The following is a 15,680-nucleotide window of genomic DNA, read 5'->3' as shown; positions in this document are numbered from 1 at the left end:
AGTTCTACAAGCATATAGTGTAGATATCCCTGTGTCTCTTCGATCAAGAAATGCAAGTCCTCATCTTCAGGGAGCCAAGAAAAGCACAGCTGTTACAAACCACGCATGATTCCAGCTTTGCGAATTCCCTATCACCCAACAGTAGCGAACAAGAAATCCTGGATGCTTGTCAGTTTTTTTTAAATTAAGAGACAATATCTAGTACACAGTACCAATAGCACTGAAAGGAGCATAATGTGCAGGCATTCCAGTCCCAGTGTGAGGCAAGGCAGGGTTAGCAAAGTCCCCTCCCAGGGCACGAGCTAACAGCTAGAGTGGTTAGATGGTCATTAATTCCTACCAGCCTCAAGAAAAAAAAAAAAAAAAAAAAAAAAGATCAGTGCAAACTGGGTTACACCTGTCCTGTAGAGTACTATTGCATTAGCCCAGAGAACCTGGCTGTATGGGAATATTAGGGACCAAAAGGTGAATTAAATAAAATTACTTGGATATGACATCCCCATAGAAACCGTTGCTGCAGCAACAAGACCTTTAGTTCCTCAAGTCTCTTTAAAATAAATAATAGTTAAAATAAATAAATAAATACTTTGATTCCCAAGCCATTATAAAGTTTTCAAAATAGAAAATTTCACTTGGAAAGAGCTCAGGATGAGTGTTGTTATACAAGCTCTTAATGTATCCAGCAGGTGTACAGCATTGCAGGACTGTAATCACAACTTTTTTTCTGATCCCTATTCTGAGGCAGTTCATGATCCTTTTAACTAACAGCATTTATTACTTCTCACCAAAATATAAAGAAAACAACGCATATAGCTACAATGTACTATTTTGAATAGCTAATAGAGAAATGGGGGAGCGTATATATATGAAAAATGAAAAGTATATTTATTACCGATGCTCACTATTAAATTTGACAGATAGCATTTGCCTCCAACCTTTCAAGCCAGAAGTGGAACAGATGTTCATGAAAAGCCAGTTAATTTCCTGCCATTTGTGAACTGATTAGAAACTGAAACATTAGCACACTGACACTTCTTTATTTTTAATCTTGCTCATGTTTTGAAAGGAAAAGAAAAGAACCACCGGGAGCTAAGGTCTGGTTTTCAGAGAGGAATGGCTGCACATTTTTGTTTCCTCTTTTAACCCAAACCTGCTCTGCTAAGGAAATAGAAAAGAGCAAAACTGACTCCCCACAGCCAGTAGCAACTGAGTGTTGCAAACCGTCTTCTTGTGCTCAGCTGATGCAGCACTGCCAGCACAGTGAGTGAACGAGGAAGAGCGTGTAGCTGCTGCTTTCTCACCCACCTACCTATTGTTACAGCTGCTGAGCAAATGAACAATGGCTCTAAAGTTGTTTGCAAACACCGCTACTAAACAGGGAGTTATGTTTCTACAGGTCATTGTCAAAAACTCGGTGTTCTGCCCTGTAATGAGGAACAAGGAATGAGGAACTTTTCCAGTTTTAGTTTTCAGAAGTGCTGTTACTGAGCTGCATTCATATGAGGCCAAGCAGCCTTTGCTTTAATAGCTCCCAGAACAGAAATTCAGGCCCAAATACAAATCTGGTATCAGCAGGCTCAATTCCATTCAAAAGTGAATGCTGTCTCCAGATCTAATTCAAGGATAACTTGCTTTTGTTATAAATATTTATATACTATTATTAATCCCAGTGGGAGAAGTTCGGGCATGCATTATCAGTTATTTATGTACTCCCTGCCCCAAGAAAACTGAGCCTTTTACTCTCTCGGGTGAGATGAAGGAAGTTACTCAGAAGTAAAGCCAGTCAGAAATTTTCTGACAAAACAAAGTTTTGTTGGATAATCACAATTTGCCAAGCCTGAAACACGTTACTGAACACATCCTGGGGGTTGAGGAAGGGCCACTAGCCCAGCCCAGGCTGTCCCCAAAGCACTGAGCCCGGCCGGGGCAGCTGCTGGGGACTTTCCCCTTCACCCCTGGTCTTGTCAATGGCACCAAGGGGCTGCAGAGCCTGGGGGTCCCAGTTTGTGGAGAATGTTGAAAACCCGTGGTCCCAGGACTGACAGCATGTTCAAAGCAAGCAAGGAAACAAAACAAAACAAAAGTAATGAAATCTCTGCAAACTGGAAATCCTGCTTTTCAAGCCAGCTGTATTCAAGAGTAATAATAAATAAATAAATAAATAAGATTCCTCTATCTGAAAGCAATATTTAACTGATGAGTATCTATCGGGAAAGATTGCCAGTCAGCAGCCCGGTCAATGCTATATATCCTTTGTCCGTGTTGCGCATACATCTACAGCTGGAAAGGCATATGATTCAAGCATGTAACGTACACTTTGCTTATCTCTGCTTATCTACAGCCTGAGCAGTGCAACTGTGATCAAACAGGAGTCTCACTGAGCAGTAGTCTTTCTTTGCGTGCATGCACGTGTGTGCATGCACATGTGTGTGCATGAAGGCACAGTGCGATCATCACAGAAACGCAGAGCTGGCGCACAGTGAGAGCTGCCAGAAGCGTTTCATGTTGAGAGACAAAAGCTGATGCGTTTCCTATGAAAATGTTCTTGGTTCTGTAGTTATTTCAGCCAAGGTGTGCCTTTCTGTACGCATCTGGAATGATATGTAATTGCTTTTCTGATTGAGTTTCACGTTTTAGTAACAGGTGGTTGGACTAATCCTCAGAAAATGGCATGCAACACAGAAAGCTTAACTCGTTTTGAATACGGCTGTTACCGTACTGAATCAGCACACACCCAGCTTAAAGGTTATGAAACCTCTTGAGTGAAACTATCCAAGTTACTTACCTCTCCCCGATAAATGAGCAGTGAGGATGTTGCACAAATACTCTCATCTGTGTTTTATCCTAAACCTTTAGGCCACGCCTTCAATTGGAATAAATCGGAATAACTAAACAGATAGCAGCAGGACAAGGCATATGCTTAAAATTAAAGCAAGTGGCTTGCTAAATTCAGAGTTTTCATTATCTCACCGAATTTAGCCCTCGTTCCAAAGATTTGTTAAAAAGTGTACAGTTCCCCTTTAAATTCCTTTCCTTACTCCACTTTCAAGTTTTCTTTACTTTTTAATTCCTTTCTTCTTCCTACTTCTACCACTCCTCTGCTTCCTCCCTCTGCTGGGGGAGGGGAGAGGGAAGAATAAGTGCTTTGTTGTCCCTCCCCTCCCCCTGCCCGCAAAGTTGGCTTCTCCTCCTACCCCTGGAAAATTGCATTTCCCCAACCATTCGAAAAAAATACTGCAATTTTTATTTGACAATGAAATGTTTGAAAAAGTGGGAAGGAAAAAGAAAAAAGAAAAGTCTTTGTGGACAGAAAAAATGCATCACTTTTTTTTTTTTTTTTTTGGCCACGTGATGTGTAACACTGCAGAATGGGACTGTGCATCACGGTGTCTACATTCGTGATCAGATCACTCCCACCAGTGAGAGCCGAGCAAAGTGAACTAATTGAAAAGTGAGAGAAGCCACTCCCTCCAGCTACTGCAGCCCTATCTGCCCCAGTCACTCGTTTTCAGGCCTTTTGGGTTTTACTTCCCTATTCTCTTTTCTGCAGGAATTTCCTATCCCAGCTATTTCAGTCCCTTCCCTCGTCCTTCCACTTTATACTGTGGTCAGCTGTTAAACAATTCCCATCGATAGCAAGCACCATTGCTACACCGAGCACTTAACGTTCCGGACACAGAGGAAATAAATGCAGGGCAGCCTGCACCAGCCCCTCTGTGCACTCGAACATCGTCCTAATATCACTTTAAAATCAAGCAGTCTCTTCTGTATTATCTGCTTATCCATCTTTCAGCCTTAACTTCACTCCAAAAGCCAATTGTTGGAAAGGGGCAGTTTATTGTCATGCATAAGGTCAACTGCATAATGAATAATTTCACATAAGTCATAAATGTGCTAAATTAAATCACCACTGAAGACCTTGGAAAAAACAACATAAGTCATGAACTAATTTTTAAATCATACAAATCTGATCACTGCAAGGAGCTCTGCACTGAGAGGAAGGGGAACATAAATTTGCACAAGTGTTATAATCTTGAACCAAAGCTCCATATCTAAAAACAACTCCTAATCCTTTCAGTGAAAAAAAATTATGTTGACAAGTATATTTTATTATTTCTGTATAAACTTTTGATTCAAAAAAAATCCTCCCTCCCCCAAATGTCTATCTGTTTATAGACAGATATCCTATTTATCCTATTGATAACGGAAGGAATAACAAAGTAGCCAGGCTTCTGGGTAAACTGATTAAAAAAAAAAAGGAAAAAAGGAAAAAAGGTTGAACGCATGCAATACAGTAAAATTATGACTAAGGTAGGACATGATAACTGCCTAAAATATTTGATGTGTGTAAATACTAGGGACTGGCATGAAATAGTGTGGGCTGGAATGAAGTCAGACTGAATAGCAACACCGTCGCCTAGACTATGGAATATTTTGCTCACAGGAGTGGTGTTTGAATCACTTAAAGCTAGACTGGACAAGGAACTGGAGAACATGCTACATGGCTAGAGACACAGCTACATCAAAGGGTGATTTTCAGTCTGTGAGTCACCGTGACAGCTGTGCCCCGCTGGGAAAATGCAGATCACAAAGCCCAGGATGAAACACACGAGGGCCAGAGACAAAGCTTCCTCTGTCGAGGGGAGCTGGCAACGCAGTGGTCTCAACGCAGACAGCAGGCGAACCCAGAGTCTGAGCATCTTTAGGACACGCTGCAAAACCGTCTGCCTCGGAAAGTCTCTCCACTAGGAGACAAGCACAATATTGATAGTCTCTACTACTCTGAAAGTGGAACCAACCAACTGAAACAAAGAAAAAAAAGCACTCTATCAGCCCAAGTTCTATGTAAACAAAGATCATACTCCAGAAGTAGTATGATCCTGAGACAGGAGGGACCAGCACTCTATGAGGTCTGCTACAGGCTCTCCTTCTGCACAGTGGTGCCCACATACTGTTCCTAAGGATGCTTTTTATCCTCTTTTTAAGGATAAAACTCCTTAATCCAAGAGGAGAGTTCTTTCAGCAAAATTTTAAAATACATCACTTATAGGAACTGATTTTCTCATATAAATAATCTCCAGTCCAAGGCACAGAAGAATCATAAAATGACAGGGAAGTAAGAAAACCAGTTGCCCAAGCTTCTTCCTTTTTTTTTTTTTTTTTTTTTAAATTAAAACCCATGATTTAAAAAAAAAAAAAAAGCACTAAAAATCTCCCAGTATAAACTGGGAGTTTATACTCCCAACCAGTTATTCCAGTTATTTCCAATCAGTTCGTTGAAGGAAGATAAACAGAGTTATATACTGATCTATACTCAGAGTCTACTCCTTTTTCACAAAACTTAAGTATTATTATATTTATGTTTTATAAACCCAGCCTAGTCAGCAAAATATCCTTGAAAGTCTCCTGATGATTTGCAGTGGTTTTATACTTCAGGTAACTTTCTCTTTGTTTAAATGACAGCAACTGGTATAAATGGGCTCCACAAAGCTAATAGCTGTAACAGCAGAAATCCCCTTTCTTTACCCAAAATAACTGCAGCTGGAAATTACCAATGACCAATTTAAGAACTATGATATTCACTTTCATCAGAAAGTAAATGGGAATTTGGAAAGAGACAGTGGTCATTCTTACTGTCTTATGGGAACAGGAACTCCCAGCTTCCCTCCAATAAAAACCACTCTGGTGTAACAATAATGAACATATCCATCTAAGATACAGGATTTCATGTGCAAATAGTTGTTCTTATATACTTACTCTACACACTTTTAAATGTTAGTATTCTGTTCTAACCTAATTATAACAGAATTCATTTAGCTCCTCCTTACCTGACCCAAATATACCTAAAATCAGAAAATAAAATTACATTTCTGCAGAAAGTTTGACTTCAGTTTGGGTTGAGATATACTGGATTACTGGATTTATTCCAAATGAAAAAAAAAAAAAGGGTCACATTTTTAGAATTGAAAATTGTATATTTTTCTTTTTAGAATAGATAGCACTGTAGTCTAAGCCATAATATAGACAGTTAAATAAATACCATGTTTTTCATCCTAAAGATTAGTTGAAATGTAACCTTGTCGAACCTTTCCATTTTTCCCCTGATTTTCTGGTTACGCTGATGTGATCTCATAAACCACTTTAACTCCAAGAGTCTTGCATATAACCAGCTGTTGATTTCCTGCGGGTGAATTGTCCACACTGCAGATTAAACCGGACTCTGCCATCTCCAGCATCACCCCTTGCTGCAGAGTAAGAGGCACACACCACGTGCTGCTCTGCCTGGCTTCATCTACTGTGGGATTACTTACAGGTTTTGAAAAAGGGGAATGTAATGTATATTGTTCTTATATCCTGACTCCTACTGTATATGATGGGTTTTGCTTTATATACATTTCTCCCTCCCGCCTCTTCAGTCCCCTTAATTACCAAAGTAACTGAACGACATTCAGCGAGTCTGATGCTGTCTGAGTTTGCTGACAGACACTGCTTGAGCATTCACTTTTTTCCCCTCAAGTATTTTCTTAATAAAAGTACCTCCAAAAATGTCTTTCATTAGGAGGCACACAATTAGCCTAGTGACCTTTGTTTTCTGTGTTATCTTATCTTGTGGTGTTTCATTTTCAATTAAACCAACGTTAAACATTGTGGCTGAGATTATTAAAAGGCATGTTATTTAGATTGCAGGAAACAAATGCAGGATAGTATTAAAGACAGTACAAATGAGTGATGACTGAAGAATACTTTTTTATTTATTATATTTTTGCTCGATTACTTATAGACAATAATGCTGGAACAATAACAGCATACCCACTGCAACTGAAAGACACTATCTTATGTGGTGCAGGTCTGCAGTGTTTCTGTGGCATTTGCCACATAGTTTCATCTCTAATTTAAACACGCCAGTGTGTGCATCACTTGTTCATGTAGTTGCACAGTCTTTATGTGAAATCCTAAACTCTCTCTCTGCAAGGAGATGAACTGATGTGTTGATGCATCAGATGAATAACTGACCAGCTGTAAGGTTCTGATATAAATTTTAAACCGAAGATGTAAGTATTACCCAAAAAAAAAAAAAAAAGGTAAAAATGCAGAGAACAAAGATTTGTACATCTTTGTGCTCAAAAACGCTGAAGAAAAGCAGCTACACCACAAGTACTGATGCAAAATAAACATTGGGTACATCAGTCAGAAGGAAACGTGTTCTTGGGACAATTCTGAAAAGCTTTTTTTTTTTTAATTTAATTTGCATAATAGATCAGATAATTTGCAAGACCTGCCATCTCTTAGTTCAGTCATCAACCAGGAAACAGAAATAACAGTGTGACTTGTGATCGATCATGTGACAACAAAACTGAACAATGCTGAATCTCTTCCTAGACTGTTCATGGAAAAATCACAGGACACAGTTCATTTGCACAAGCTATTTGACGAATCATTGTGAACAAACAGATTTGAATCAGGTGATTTAGAAACAAAAAGGTTAAATTAGATTATTGGTGAAGACTGTGATTAAATTCATAAGCAGCTCATTTTATCTCATTCCACAAAATATTTCTTCCCACCTAAACAGGTTACACAATGCCTAGGTTTAAGGCATTTAAGTGTCTCAAAGTGAGCCACGCTGAGTATATTTTGAGTGAAGGATGAGAATATTTCGAGCCTCCTGCAGTTCAGATTTGGGTCACTTGTTTTATTCAGCCTAGCCTCATTCGAAACCCAAACTTGACTCTCGCTGATGTTATAAATATTGCTTGTCCTACTCCAGGTACTGCCAGTCCCTATTTCCTAAGCACACTAATATTCAAACATCTGTGTGGAAACAAAATCAGCGGTTTCTCTTTCTATACCTGTCTGTGACAGATAGCACCAACAGCTTCTGGCACCAACAGCTAGGAGCTTTGGGATAGGCTATCAGCAACCCCACATGGGCTGGGTATAAATCCCCAAAGCTTCCTACACGTATCAGAGGTCAGAATTAGGGTATCTGCCTTGATTCCATTCCCACTCAGTAGGACCTTGAAGAAGGAACTGCAGTTGCTGCTTCACAATGGAATAAATCATCCTGCGAGATATTGATCACTGGGTTCCAATAAACCACCCCACACCCTGCAAACTATATCCTTAGCTGTACTTGGGAGATCGTTCTTTCAGTGCTCTCTCTCCCTCAGGAGTTTTATCAACAAGGCTAAAATAAGTGATTTCTCAGAGCAGAGACATGCTCTTTCTAAGAACACAGATATCTCTTAACAAAATCTGCACCAAGATGTTCAAACAGCATGGGTGCATGTGGGAAGTTGCATTTCACAAGCCTCTCACGACACTGCCTCAGTTACACGTGCCAATAAAACCAGGGCACGGGCCTCAGAAATAAGTGCTGCATTTATTTGTTCTTTAAGCTTTGATAGAGTATTAGCTGCTGTGTGATCTTTATTAGAAGCAAGGAAGCCCGGCGCAGTGTGTCAGGCAGTGGCAGATGTGAAGAAGGGTGTGGTTTCTTTTGTTTTGTTTTTTTGCTCCAAGCAAGTTCTGACAGCCCTGCGAACATTTGACCCTATGCTGCATATTGGTGTGCAACGTGCATTTGTTTAGGCTTTTTATTTCAAGCTTTCATTCACTGCGGTGGGGTTACAGACAGACAAGAACTGTCTGTGAATATGTCCAGCCTTCTTCACAGGGCTCCTTACTGCTTGTTAACCACAACTGTTACTCCGTCTGCTTGTACCTCACAGGTATGTTACACAGAGGGGAGAGCACATAAATGAGATCTGTGCTGGTTGCCCACATCCACCCTGATGATGCTCCCTGTTTTACACCATGCCTTGATACTTCCCTGCGGAGGAAAACCTGGAAGTTTGTCACTGAGTGGTAATCCAGAGGCAAGCCGCTGTCCCCACTCAGCTGCTCATTGCTGCCATCTCAGAATTTGCTGGCAAGCTGCTTTTTATGGCTGGGTTTAATAAACTTAAACAAAAGCAAGGTGACTTCTGCCAGCCTGGCTCATTGTGCCCACTGCAGGCTGGGCAGGGGGCAGCGACTCTTGAGCCCCAGCAGAGTGAAGGCATCGATCCTGAGCCTCACCCACGGGCACCCACCATCCTGCAGTGGAAGCTGAAGCCCTTGTCCACGGCTCCATATGCCCCAAGCATCCCACAAGCGAGTGCTCTCCCCTTTGGTCCGAGCTCTGTGCCACCTTTCCTTCCAAGAGGATGACCACATTACAGGGATGGCACTACTGAAAGCATGGGCTGGGCAGAAAAGCAGTTGGAATACCAGAACAGGTTATCCCACCCTTACTTATGCCTGGCAGCGCTATAGGGAAATGCAATAATCTTTACTAGGCCAACTGACAAATTCTGTCTCAAATTCTTTGTCTTTCCAGATAACCTCCTAAGCAGAAAGCCCTTTTTCATAACCCCAAAGCAGCAGCATTCATGCTGAGAGACTGAAAACTCCTCTACATCTAACTTCATTATATTGATGACTGTGTTTGAGAGAACATAGAGATGCTTCTGGTGGAATAGAATGGGTTGCTGGTAGGGACAGAACACGGAGCACACAGCCTCCCTGCAAAATGCACTATTAATTACCACACGTGAAACATTTAGAAACTAGCTAGGTCTGGAGAGGGGAGAAAAGACAGCATACTTGAAGCACAATAGCAGCATCTACATGTCCATGATTTCCAACATCCAGCTGAATCATGGCTCCAACAATCCAAATTTCTTTTTAGATTTTTTTTTTGTGGGTTTCCCTTGAACATCAAATTACACAAGACAAAGAAGCGGTGATTGTGTTAAAAAAAGAAAAAAAAGCATGTCAGCACACATTCACACCGGCTCTGCTAACTAGGTCTTTCTTTATCACATAGATCAAATGTACGGGGAGTCAGAAATATATACCAGTATACACCAAACTTTTCAAGGATGAAAACACAGGAGGTATAAGTACAAGGGCCTCAAATTAAATTTATTTTTTCCTGTTATCTAAGTATCTGCCCCTTTCCAATAACTTCTGCTTTAACCTGTGAGTTGTGATTAAATAGTAAACTGCTAATTGCTTCAGCCAACAGGCTTAAATACTTGTTCTTATCACCAAAGAAATCTCATGTGTCTGTCAGAACCAACTAACGCACCTGAACATTTGCCTCATTTACACAAAAATTTGATCTGGATCCATGACTCATATCTGCCTGAACCAGAATGCTGACACTGAATACCAGGAACTTCAGACACCACTTGAGTAGGAACCAACCTTTATCTGTAAAAAGAGAGTTCAGAATACATTTTTCCGTTATTAAACTGAAATATGTATTAGTCAGTTTTAGAAGAGTTTCACCATTTTTGGTCTCAGGAAATACCATAGCTCCTAAGAGCTGCGGCTACAAATTAGAACCCCATTGTGTAAACTACTGTAGAGCAAGATACTTTACAGAGACAATGCCTTCTCTGATTTATAATTAAAGTAGGAAATTAAAAATTTTCCTTTATGCCAAAAGGACTTAACTGATAATGCACACTCTATACTTGTCCTGCTGAGCGTACTTTATAAACCCAGATGAATTTGCACTAGAAATAATACAGGAAATGCTGGCAAATTCCTTCTGAGCTTTAGTTTAGGGCAGGGACCACGAATACTTTGGACTGGTGCAGACTGCAGGATGAGAATACTTCCTTTTAAAAGTCACTGATTCTGCTGCAGCTATTCTGCTGAGGTTACACAGATGACAAGTTCAGTATCCCAGTTGTCCCAGTATGGGCAAGGCTTTCTCAGTAATAACTCAGCTGTCTGTGTAAACTCAGGCTATTGTGGCAGGTATGACTGCACTCCTATTTCACTCATGCCAGTTATGATTGCATACAGTATTTAATTAATTATGTACCTAAGTAGGCAATTATGTATCTCAGTAGGTAGTTATACAGTTATCTGACTTATATGTGAACTGAAAACACAGAACTAACTGTTCAACTGTGTATACATTTATGACAGCCTTAAGTCACAAGTCAGTTGTCTTTGCTCAACTGTGTACGATTGTCAGCCACCAGCCCTGTTTATATTTGGTACCAGGCTTCGGTTACTTCTGTTATATAGCAGCTTTCTTGCTTGGATGGCAGCGTTAGGTGGGAAAGATTTGAACTAACATTTTGTAGGTCTTAAGCAGGTTGCAAGTTGCTTTCTGAGAAAGATATGGTGAGAGTAAACAGCATAGGTTTGGTTTTGTTTTCAAAGCAATGTGGTAAAGTACACAGGTAAGCATATTTTCTCTCAAACAGCCATCCATCCCAGCACAGGCTTTGTCCCTCTCTTGTCATTAGCATTGTTTTTATTTCATTCTTAATATGAAAAAGGTAGTAATAGAAGAACAATAACACTTCCACAATAGCACAAAAAGTGACTTCCGTGTTATGATGTCGACCAAATCTCTCTTGACCTTTTTGTTTCTTCTGTATTTGAAAGAGAAAGAGAGAAAGGAGTGGGGAATGTGTCTTTTCATATACACAGGACGCTTATTCTCTTTAATTCTTTTATTTTTAAAAACATCTCTGTGGTGCTCCCTTAACGTGCCTGCCACACTATGCATAGATTTTTAGGCATGCTATTATTTTTTTTTCCTGTCCTGACCACATTAGTTTTTGAAAGGCAGCAGATTAAGAAGGCAGAGCTCTCTCATTTCCCCTTTAGCTCATCATCACCCCTCTCCCCTTCGGTGACCCTCCTTCGCTTTTGTCTGCCCCACGCCCCCATTTACAGAAGCTGCTCAGGGCTGCCTCCGTGCACACACATCACACTACCTTATAAATCAGTGGGATCCCCAAACAGATACCAACCAGAGCCCAGCCTTAAGTGGATCCTGAGCAGGGCTGGCCAAGAGCTCTCTTTTGAGCCAAACATCAAGAATTAACCCATCCAGTAACATTTCTCTATTCTTTATGAAGGAAGGTAAGGTTTACAGCATCCCTGAACAGAGATTTCTGGGCACAACATCTAAATAGAGCAGTAAGTCCCGAGGGGGAGAACATATCAACGAGTAAAGAGAGGAAGCAGCAGCGAGGTTTGGAGGTGCGCCCTGGTGTCCTGGGCTGCAGTCAGGGGATGGCACCATTACGCTGAGGCTGCAGAAGCATTATTTACCCAGAGCACCGCTGTGAAGGAATTACCCCAAAAACATTTTGGAGGGCCCTTTCATTTTGGGAGGATCAGAAGGATCGTCCCAAAGAAAACAGGACTTGGAGCTCACCAAAATGGTGGCCCCCAGCTCTCCCCCCGCAGTGACACCCGGTGCGGCTGCACCCCGGGCACTGCTCTTCCTCCACCCCTCTCCGCACAAATTTTGATCGTATAGGGTTTTTTGTTTGTTCTTGGTTTTGGTCTCCAGGATTCTATGAATGGGACGAGAGGAAAAAAAATACTGCAAGTGCAACTGTTTGAGTAGTTTTAGTGACTGAAACGTCCAAGAACCTAAATCCAAGTGCCCTCTACTGGTGCTGGCGAGAAAAGCGGGGATGGAAAGCGTGGGAGGGGAGAGCAGGGGTGGCAGAAAGAGGAGGGAAGTGAGATTAAGCAACAGCAAAAGGAAACTGTGTCAATAAACTGGGTATGGCCTGAAAAGTATAATCACGGAACAGAACCATTGAATTGTTGGCAGGCCGGGTTGCTCGTGTAATGAGCAGTCCACACCAAAAGGCACAGTGCTCCCCTGAAGGCGGTACATGCCACAGTGTCAAAACTACTGCTGCTTTGGGGTGGTGTAAGGGGACATCATGAAACCCTTTTTAACAAGTAAAGTATTGCCTGTAATTCTGACAAACTTTTTTTTTTTTTTTGATGATGATTTTTAGCTTTTAAATTTTGTATTAAAAAAGTGTACGGAAGAGAAGTTTGGAGTGTTCAGTACTTAATGTCTTTACTTTAAAGCTGAGACCAGCAGTTGTGCAACAACGACATTACCACATGAATCTGGTCCTGGAAGAAATTATATCATGTGTGCTTATGGGAGCTTAATCCATGAGGTCCCAGGAATGCCGGGATCGTATGTGTGTACATGCACGCACACACACTGACAAAGCAGCTCGTGGAAAATCTGTTTCAGACAAGTTTTTGGATAGAGCAATTCATTCTTGCCCTGTAAGAAAAGCAGTTTGTACAGTTTTTTTTGGTATCCCTGCACTGTGATATACTTGTAATATACACGTATAGGGCACAGGGATTTTATTGAGATAAAAATCCTACAGATTACTGATCCACTGCCTCACTAAAAGTTAAAACAAACCTAACAGAAAATAGAGGAAATTCAAGAGGCAAATTTTGACATACATACTAATAGTTAAAAATGTGTAATTCGGGGAAAGTACTTTCCAGTTCCTGCAATAACAGAAGTGATTTTTTCAGATTTAATGAAGAGACCATGTCAAGAATAGAAGAGTCACCCAGCATGCAGAAGACACCAAGACAGTGGGGAAGCGAAGCCAGAAGCAGGAGAGCTGGATGGAGATGGGATTCAGCTGCTCTATGAGGAAGCAACTTGGGGAAGTGACAAATTTGTTTTTCTGCCAGGAAGGCAGAGGAGGAGACTTCTCTGCGCAGTCTGAATGGAGCTGGATGGGATCACAATTACTGACTGGAAGACTGATGTAATGACTGCAGATCTGTGTACAGTATCACTTTTTCCTTGCTACATCCAAAATCAGTTTCAGAAACATCACATGCTAAGTAACTCACTAAGTAGCTACAATAGTTATAACTGGGAGAGGATGAGCACCATTCAAGATCTGCAGTATTGGATCTGTTCTGCACTGTGTTTCCACTAAATTCAGTGTAGGTCATCCTGACTTAAACCCATTCAATTACAGTAAAAGCAAGTCAATTTCTGACACATAAATTATCTTAACACATTGAAGCCGATAGAAATGGTGACAAGACCTCATGTGAAATTGGACTCATGCAATAAACCCTTTTTTGTAAAAAAGCTTTGTATTATACTTTTGTTAGACTAGAAGTTGATGCAAGGATTGAGTCCCCAATAACCACCAACACCAGATTGACCTAAAAAACTTAAAGCCTTGGTCACCTTTCTGATATAAAAAATATTTCCTGCTAGCCAGTTAGCTTACAATTTCTTTCTGTATGAAACACATGTTGATATTTGATTACTCCCTCTAATAGTGTCCATCTGTGGAAAGGGCTGCAGTGCTAATACACATGCATGAAAGCAGTAATCTTATTTTCAATACCAAGGGTTGTTTTATCTGCTTCATCTTTAATATTTCACTGCTGATAACAGGTTGTGCATATGGTTTTGCGGCAGCCTGTTTGCAGTCATTTCATCATGCACACCTCCCTTTTTGCACCTTCCCTTTCCACCTGAGCTGATTCTTTATACAGTGCAGCCGCATTAGTTTTTATATAGTGTTCATCATCTGGCCCAAACCTAAACCTCCTCATGGGCCGGATATTAAATCATAAACAGCTCAGGACTGGTTCTGGTAATGAAAGTTGAATATCCCATCAAATGGGACAAAAAAAGTCTATCTTGCCTAAACTTGGATGTGCCTCACTTGAACAATGACTGCACGTGTATCAGAGCTCCAGTGAGGCTGGAAACTTTGTACCCTAGAGGCAGTTACCAAATCTGCCTTGTGAGACACGTCTCAGGTCGTACACAATGAGAACAGTCAGCTTCATGCATAAAATGTGTTTAATCTATCTTGTTACCTGCTCTGCTGTTCTGGGAAGAGCCCAGCTTGTCCCTGCATGGTTCAGAGCATCCGCTGGGCATGGAAGTCTCCAGTACCGAGAGCTTGCACAACTAGTGAAAGACGAGCAAACCCCACAGCCCCGCTTTGTCCCCTTACACGAGGTGGAGCACAAGGCCTCCCGCCTGCCTCACACTTCACCCAGAGGAAAGCAGCCACAATGCACTTCATTTCCCAGCGCTTCCCGTGGGATGGCAGAGAGCTAGGAGGGCCTGGTGCATGGCAGAGGACACCTCTCACAGTCCCAGGCCTCCTCCCCAGGGCCCACCAAGAAGGCCAAAAGGACGACCTGTGGTGCTGAGCTCCCTCGTGCCCCACAGATTTGTGCCAGGCCCACGCACAGTACTCTCCCCACACCACACATCCCCCTCCCATAGGAGGATATTTCAACACTGTGTGCATCTCTGGCTTTTGGGTGAGGAAACCCAATTACATCTATGAAGTACAGATAAGTACAAGAACAATAACACATTATGTTACTGGGGTATCTATTTTTAAAGGTAGCCACTGCATCAGCTTTCAAAAACTGATCTTTCCTGACAGAGAATTGCTTTTTGCTCTACAGATAGCTAGCAGCAAGATACAAATTCAGACTAGCGACTGGAATGAAGATCTCATTTCAAATATCTGAGATGTTTGCTGTTGATGAGTGGATTACTCTCATTGGTCTTAATTCTCATCTCAGATAGCAAACTAAGATCTTTCAGAAATACTCAGTATTTCATATTCACTTGTTGGTAGGGCAGAGGTCAAGTAACCAACCTCTCAGGAACCTTCCTCTTAATACTCAGGAAGTATTAAGAGGAAGTCAGACCAAAAAAAAAAAAAGTATTTAGATCAATGCACTGACTCTCACAATATGCATTTTTGATCCTGAAAACAAGTAAATAAAAATATTCCTCAGAAACAGATAATATTAAGTCATCC

The 15,680-nt window shown here is 41.2% G+C and overlaps 1 protein-coding gene across 1 annotated transcript in view; it reads right to left on the bottom strand.

Moving 5' to 3' along the window:
• ZNF217 (zinc finger protein 217) overlaps positions 1 to 3,116 on the bottom strand; it is a 122,373-nt gene extending 119,257 nt beyond the window's left edge. Inside the window, exon 1 of the mRNA XM_035548557.2 lies at positions 2,786 to 3,116. The gene's annotated coding sequence lies outside the window, so the exon portion shown is untranslated. The remainder of the gene's footprint in view (positions 1 to 2,785) is intronic.
• Positions 3,117 to 15,680: the final 12,564 nt, after the last annotated feature.

This window comes from Cygnus atratus, chromosome 16 (genome assembly GCF_013377495.2).
Source record: "Cygnus atratus isolate AKBS03 ecotype Queensland, Australia chromosome 16, CAtr_DNAZoo_HiC_assembly, whole genome shotgun sequence".
In the NCBI taxonomy this organism is placed as follows: domain Eukaryota; kingdom Metazoa; phylum Chordata; class Aves; order Anseriformes; family Anatidae; genus Cygnus; species Cygnus atratus.
The sequence above is the reverse complement of the archived record's forward strand: the minus strand, read 5'-3'. Positions and strand labels throughout refer to the sequence as shown.